The 7,227-nt window shown below is 44.9% G+C and overlaps 1 pseudogene; it reads right to left on the reverse strand.

Moving 5' to 3' along the window:
• Positions 1-1,084: 1,084 nt before the first annotated feature.
• On the reverse strand, positions 1,085-2,985 carry LOC121445451 (annotated as a pseudogene).
• Positions 2,986-7,227: the final 4,242 nt, after the last annotated feature.

Raw genomic sequence — 7,227 nt, forward strand, 5'->3', positions numbered from 1 at the left:
CCTGTGAGAGCCTGAGAGGAAGGTTATCCTTTGTCATTTAAGTCGTTTCTTGTTGGGAATTTGTTCTGGTGCTCGGTAGAGAATTATCTTTTGGGTTATTTGCTGTTACTGCCCATTCCTTACTGTGACATCACAAAAAGCCTTTGTGAGAAGTTATTGAAAGACTGCAGTTTGTCTTGATGCTACAGAGAAACTTGTTGAATAGAGAGCACCTGGACTTCTACACTTGATCTGATAAACTGTAATCTCCTAATCTCTTGGACTTTAACATTGGGAGATTTCCTCTTTGTTGGTTGAATTCTGTGTTCAGTTTAATTCTTCTTAATACACACACTCAATACTTTTTGTTGAGGCATGGATTTCTGCTTATGTGTTCATTTTGCTTAATTGTTCTGTTTAAAATTTTTTGCCATGTTTTACTTTGGTTTAATTTTTCTTATTTTAAACCTTATCTGTGTGAAATAAGGAATTTTCTATAATACTTCTATAGATGTATACAGTGACCTGGGATTATTTTCATCTGCTCTGTGACATTACAGCTTCCCTTTGTGTCTGCCCCAAAGTCCCCCATTTCAGTTAAGGTTCCAGCTACTGATCCACAGCTCTAGTCACCATTTCTCTGGAACCAGGGGCTTACAGTATGAAACTCATGTCTATTTCTTCTTTAGAGAATGACAAAAGTTGATGTTTTGTGGCTGACTGTGGACTTCTTCAGTTGATCTCCTAACATGCTGGCTAAATAGTTTTCCTATAGAATTGTCCTAGGATTCCCTGTTGAACTCTCTGTAAACAGGAAACATTTCACTGTCATGTCTTGGTTGACTTAGTGTGAAGAAGCAAGAAATCTGATAACAGATGTATAAGTGGATATTCATCAAGGACATTGGAGTACACTCAAGCGTGTGTGTGTGTGTGTGTGTGTGTGTGTGTGTTTGCTGTGGTGGTTGTTGTTGTTTGTATGGTTCAGCCACAGGATTGTGCTGGCTTTCAAGACTATGTTTTGTTTTGTCTTTTTTAACAGAAGTAATCTTTTTATTTCCATGTTTTTCAGATTAAGTTTTCTGAGTTGGTTGCTTTGAGAGGATTAGTCAAAGAGAACAAATCCCATATCCTCATCTGATTCCTTCAACTCTTCCTTGGCTTCAGCCTTGGCTGGGTCCGCAGCAGCAGCAGCAGAAGCAACAGTGGTGGCAGAAGCTGCAGGGGCAGCAGCCACAAATTCAGATGGATCAGCCAAGAAGTCCTTGACCTTTTCAGCAAGTGGGAAGGTGTACTTGGTCTCCACAGACAGAGCCAGATCCCGCTTGTACCCATGGATGCTAGAGTGTGACACTGAAGCAATAGCTGGGTCTGCAGACAAACACTGGCAACATTTCGGACACCCTCTAGAAAGCAAGAGTGCAGAGTCTGCTCTGTGATGTCAGGAACTTCTGGGTTGTAAATACATTGTCAAACATTGTCAAACACCTGCTGGATGATCAGCACAAAGGAGAAGGGGGAGATTTCAGCATGTTCAGCAGGGTGGCTTCACTGGCTCCTACTTTGTCTCTAGTTTTTATCAGATGCACATCACTCAGAATTTTAATGGTGCCCCTGGAGATTTTAGTAGTGATGCCTAAAGCCTGGAAAAAAAGAGGTCTTCTTGGGCCCCAGACCAGTGTTCTGGGCTGGCACAGTGGCCTCACATAGGGCGATGGCACCAGCACAGGCAACAGCTGCCACTTTGTTGGCCAGCAGCATGTCCCTAATCTCAGTGAGATTCTCCTACAAAACCCACATTCCCCCAGATATGAGGCAGCAGTTTCTCTAGAGCTGGGTGGTTCTCCAGATGCCCCCGGATGGCCTTCTGCATCATGGTGTTCTTGCCCATCAGCACCACAGTCTTCCTTCATGGGGACATATGGTCTGCTGCATCTGCTTGGAGCCCACATTGTCTGCTCCTACAGTAAAGCATTTTGGATAATCATTCGAAAGCTGGATGATCTTAACCTACCCCTGGACCCAGCAATACCACTCTTGGGAAAATACCCAAGAGAGGCCCTATCATACAACAAAAGTATATGCTCAACTATGTTCATAGCAGCATTGTTTGTAATAGCCAGAACCTGGAAACGACCTAGATGCCCTTCAATGGAAGAATGGATGAAGAAAGTATGGAATATATACATATTAGAGTACTACTCAGCAGTAAAAAACAAGGACTTCTTGAATTTTGCATACAAATGGATGGAAATAGAAAACACTATCCTGAATGAGGTAATCCAGACCCAAAAAAAGAAACATAGGATGTACTCACTCATATTTGGTTTCTAGCCATAAATAAAGGACATTGAGCCTATAATTCGCGATCCTAGAGAAGCTAAAGAAGAAGGTGAATTCAAAGACAAACATATACGCATCCTCCTGAATATTAACCTTCCTCAGGTGGTGAAAGAAGACAGAGACCCACATTGGAGCACCGGACTAAAATCTCAAGGTCCAAATCAGGAGCAGAAGGAAAGAGAGCACGAACAAGGAACTCAGGACCACAAGGGGGTGCACCCACACACTGAGACAATGGGGATGTTCTATCAGGAACCCACTAAGGCCTGCTGGCCTGGGTCTGAAAAGGCATGGGATAAAACCGGACTTGCTGAACATAGCGGACAATGAGGACTACTGAGAACTCAAGAACAACGGCAATGGGTTTTTGATCCTACTGCATGTACTGGCTTTGGGGGAGCCTAGGCAGTTTGGATGCTCACCTTACTAGACCTGGATGGAGGTGGGTGGTCCTTGGAATCCCACACGTCAGGGAACCCTGATTGCTCTTCGAGCTGATGAGGAAGGGGGACTTGATCGGGGGAGGGGGAGGGACATGGGAGGCGGTGGCGGGGAGGAGGCAGAAATCTTTAATAAATAAATTAATTAATTAATTAAAAAAAAAAGCTGGATGATCTTAAGGAAGTAGTTCAACTTCCAGGTGGTCCTGTCTTCCCTGGGCATCATGGTAGTGTATCAGGGATTGCCATGCAGGGTTTAAAGACGATGTCACTCTAACAAGGATGCCTGGCAAGCTCAAGACTCTGTTTGTAATGATCTTTCCTTGTGTCTTTTTGATTCTTCTCGAGGAGCAGTGGTCTCCATTATATTGAAAGACCTGTCATGCACTATGTTGGTCCTGAGATGTCCTTGCTAACTGAAGTTGTGTTTCTCTTTTCATCTTATATCTAAATTGATCACTTGCATGTTTTGTAACATCTGGAATTGATCCTCACATCCAGGGTAAAATAGCTGGAAGGCAGCAAGTGGTATATAGGCTTAATAACATCTTAGCAATGCTAGTGTCTCTTTTATGATCCAAGCACTCTCTTGCTTACAGGATTGTCAACTCTCTAGAGTCAGTGCACATCACACACACACACACACTCAGGGTTCCCTAGATCCTACTTGTCCTTCTTTCATACTTCATGTCTTGTCTCACATTTCAAGAATTTGAATCTTCTCTCTGGGTGACACGTATCAAGGGTTTGTCAGACTTCATCCTTTCAAATCACCAGATCTTCGTTTTGATCTTTGTTTTGATCTTTGTTTTTTTTTTTTTTTTTGTTTTTGTTTTTTTGTTTTGTTTTGTTTTTTTTTTTTTTGGTCCTTGTTTCAAACTCTAAGGGACCACTTATTTCATCTCTGACCTTTCTTATGCTTTCTCATAATTGCTTTGGGGTTTGGGTTGGCATTATTTTCTTTTCAACCTCTGACTCTAAGATGTATCATTAGGAGGTTTGAAGTAGCTATTATTTGCATGATGTAGACATTGAGAGTCATAAACTTCTCTTCTAGACCTGCTTTTGTCTTTTTCCTTCTAGCATCTTGTGGTGGTCCCATCCCCCACCTGTCACAGTGAGGACATGCAGGAAGAATTTCAGTGTAAAAATCTCTGTGATGGAAAAGTATCAACACCATACAGAGGGAAAGAATAAATAAGTAACAAGAGCTCCTGTACACCATCCAGCTGTCCAGATTTAAACAAGGGCTAGATATAAGCTGTCCATGTTTTTCTGATCCATGGTTTTATTCTGAGGAGACAGAGAATAAAAGCTCATCTGATAGTGATCATGACAGTGAGACAGATGAGGACTGCCTCTCCTGCCTGGAGGATTCTGACTCAGACATATAGAATGATGGTGGGGATGCTGAGATCCAGAAGACCAAGAGTGAAACATCAGAGAATCACCTCTCCTGCATGGGGGATTCTGATTCAGAATTACTGGATGACAGTGGGGAGGATGAAATCCAGGAGATGGGCAGCATCATCATGCTCATCCATCACCCCTCAATGTGCTGTTTGTCCTGGAAAACAAGTGTCACCCCATCCTAGGACCACAAGATGATGTTGCGGTTACCAAGACGATCAGCACGTCTAGAGACCTGAATGAATTTTCTCTGGAGTCCAAGAAGCTCTCATATGACACTATCAACACCATGGATGCTCCCCAAGTAGCTAGAGCACGGACCATAAAGACACTGTGGGCCCTCACCCCAGCCAGAGCGCAGACCTTGAAGACACCATTGGCGCTTGCCAGAGCCAGAGGGCAGAATGTAAAGATACTGGGCACTCACCCTAGCCTGAGCATGGACCATGTAGACACCATGGGTGCTCTCCCATGCCAGAGCACAAACTGCAAAGACACCATGGATAACTACTCCTGGAGTGTGGACCATGAAGACAATGTGCATGTCCCTAAGTGACAGAACACTGACTATCAAAACATCAAGATAACCACCTTTGAAGAGTAGCCATCCACCACTAGTGAGGGAAAGCCCCAGGAGGCAGCCGTATCTTCCAAGAAGAAGCAGAGAAGACATCTTAAAGAGGTAAGGAGGCAAATCCATCATCTGTGCTGCTGTTTCTCCTGCTGCATCCTAACCCCAAAGGAAGGAGACTCAACCCCAGGTGAGAGATGGGGAAACATGGGAAATGGAGTCCCAGTGAGGCTGGGTAGGCACACCCAGAGACTTGTCCTTGTGTACTTGATCTTTGTTTTTGCCACCGATATGCTGCACCATTTATAGGACACCAACCCTAGTCTGTGACCCTAGAAGGAGCTTTTCCACTCTACCCTGTAGCGAACTGCGTGGAGTCACACCTGATGAAGATGTATAATCAATTCCTGAGACGGCTAAGGCCTGACCTATGCTATGACCACGCAATGATTATCAGCTGCCTGCAAATGCGTGGACCTATGGGCAGTGCCCACCTGGCAGTTCGGGGTTGGCAGCCCATGCCTACTTAAGGGCTGGGAGAGGTTTGCCCGAGGAGAGAGGAAGGAAAGAGGGGAGAGAGAGAAAATGAATAAGGTCCTGGAATAAACTGCAGTGAAAAGAGCTTTGGTGTGTCGTGCGCCATCCTTGCTGGACGAGGTGGGGCGTGACACTACCCCTTTAAGTGGATTCTGAGAAAGTTGAGCCTGAAACAGACAAACAAAGGATGCAACAAAAGGCCATGGAGGAAAGAAGAGGGGTTTGGGCTTGGGGAAAGGTGATCAGGATAGTCAAGAGAAATCATATAGAATGCTATGGGAGAGCAGACTAGCCCAGTGGTGAGTCCTGATGATGTCAGAGTCACTAACAGAGTCCTTTGCTTGTGTCTCCTTTCAAGGTCTGAACAATAGGCCTAGGGGCATGTTCTTAAACCATGGGTCTCATTATGCCCTGGTGTGACCCACCAGCCACAAGAGGAAGCCAGGCCAGAACTTTAAATATAATGTTCCCTGTGAGACACCTCCAGCAACATGGGCACAAGTGCTCTAGCCCTCTTCTCCCTGCAATGGAAGCTGTTAGCTCCCTCAAGGTAAGCTCATTCTTGGCCCAGCACTATGGCTGGACAGAGAAGTCAGACACATGGCCACCCCATCTTAAAGAGCCAGGCATCCAACTTCTGCAATCCACATTATACAACTTCATGTTCCACACAACATGGAGTCTTCACCAAGTCATTCCCTAGTTTTAAAGATCCTTATCAATGACCAGCTATAAAGAAGTTCATGTACTGTGCAGGCCCAGGAGTTAAAGGGGCACAGTGTAGAGAGGAGAGGGGTATGTGGGACAAGGCAAGAGAGAAGAAAATCAATAAGAGATTGAGGAGGACAGGGCATGACCCTGGGGAAGGGGAGGAGAGTCTGCCCATAAGAAATTCCAGTTCCAGCCAGGCAGCTGGAGATGAGAAGAAAGAGATGAGCATGTAGGGCAGAGACAGGGATCTTGGGTGGGCTGATCGGGAGAAACTCTCTGAAGAAGAGATATATGAGGTACAGGACAGGGGTTCCAGGAGCAGAGGAGCACTCCTTCCTGGGGGGGTTCAAGCCAACCCCTTCCCAGAAGCCTCCTTCTCCTTCTGCTCTAACCAACCTCAGGCTGATCTGGAAGCATCTGTGTCCTTTTCTTCACAGCCTCCTGCCACCAGGGCCCATGCTGCCCTTGCCATGTTCCAGAAATTTAGAAACTGGTAGTATTTTTATCCCAGTGAATGAATCCTTCTCTTTGATTGGCTAAAATTACAGAACTTTTCTGGCTACTGTGAAAAGGTAACTAGGACTTCAGAGGGCTGTGGAGCATCACTGCTAGATAAGGTTAGCATCTTTGGACTGCTTTGTGTTCAGTGATGACATCCGAGGTCTAGATTGGGGAAACATTCACTGTTGTGGAGCTATGAGGTGTCAGCCAGTGTTATTGTGTACATTCTTGCTGAGTGAGGTGTCTGCAGAATCCTCATAGTCTCCATGCAGGTTGTGAACAGCTCTCTATGTCAGTGAGGGCTTCCCAGCTGACAGGGAATCCATGGTTCTTGTCTGAAGTGGTTATTTGGATCAGTGGTTCTCAATATTCCTAATGCTGCAACCTTTTAATACAGTTCCTTATGTTGTGAAGATCCCCTTTGCTCCTGCTTCATAAGTATGTTTGTGTCTGTTATGAGTCATAATGAACATGTCTGTGTTTTCTGATGATCTTAGGTGAGCCTGTGAAAGGCTCATGTGACCCCCAAAGAGTCTGAGACCCACAGGTTGAGAAGCACTGATTTAGATGAATTAGTTTGATTTTCTGAGTGTCTCTGTGTGGAAGATGAGTTTCTGAAGCCTGGTGTTGATGGAATCCATCAATGAATTGGGCTTTCTTATGTCTGCTGAGAATGCTGGCATTGGTCTTTCTGAATGTGGGTGTTGTGTCTGCTTAGCAAATTGCAATATACTT

This window comes from Microtus oregoni, unplaced genomic scaffold (genome assembly GCF_018167655.1).
Source record: "Microtus oregoni isolate MIOR12 unplaced genomic scaffold, Mior012 000192F_ref0000130, whole genome shotgun sequence".
Classification (NCBI taxonomy): domain Eukaryota; kingdom Metazoa; phylum Chordata; class Mammalia; order Rodentia; family Cricetidae; genus Microtus; species Microtus oregoni.